An 868-nucleotide genomic window follows, 5' to 3' on the forward strand; every position below is an offset into this window, starting at 1 on the left:
AAATCGATTTTATATTGTACCGTAATTGCCTCTAAAATGAGCATGGTCAAGAAGTCGATTCCTGGTCGAATTCTTAAGTCTATTTGCCTTAAAATCCTTAATGGTTTTCCCAGATAGTCTAGTTATCTCGAGAGTGATCAGCTCTGAGAACAACCCTATAGGCGCGTTAATGAAATGCCCGATTTATTTAGTAGAAAACAGGGCAAAAATCTAGAATGTCACAACGGTCCTAATAAAAGGCACATTGAATTTAGTTAATCGGACAAATGTTGATTAGGAATTTCGTTGACGCATCATGCATTTTTCCTTTTAGATGGGCTTGAATTTCACGTGTCGTTTCACGTGTCGGCACACGAATTAAATTCAATGGCCAAGCTCCACTCAAATCACATTGCAGCAAATATTCCATTTTCCGTTACTTTTCTCCCAACCTCATTGTATTCCACTCAAAAAGTCGCCAACATGTCTCTTTGGTTGCTCCACAACAATTTTTCTATGGCTTTAGGATTTCCTAACTTATGAACGATTGCCTAACTTGTTGACCATTGATTAATTTTATATATTAGGCCTAGTACTCTAGAAAACCTTCAACTTTAACTTTAGTCCCAATTTTACCTTAATTTTTTTCTCATAAATATCTAATTCTAGGTTTAGTCTCAATTCTACCTTAAACATTTTTTATCTTATAAAAAACCCTAAACTTTAGGTTTAGTTCTAATTTTACTCTAATTTTTTTGGTCTAATAAAAAACTTCAACTTTAAGTCCAGTTCGAATTTTACCCCAAATTTTTTGTCTCATAAAAGACCAAAAAAATTTACTTGAATCTCAAATTTGCCCCCTAACCTTCCGTCCAAAATAACCTTTAGT

This window comes from Eucalyptus grandis, chromosome 5 (assembly GCF_016545825.1).
Source record: "Eucalyptus grandis isolate ANBG69807.140 chromosome 5, ASM1654582v1, whole genome shotgun sequence".
NCBI classification, from domain to species: Eukaryota; Viridiplantae; Streptophyta; class Magnoliopsida; order Myrtales; family Myrtaceae; genus Eucalyptus; species Eucalyptus grandis.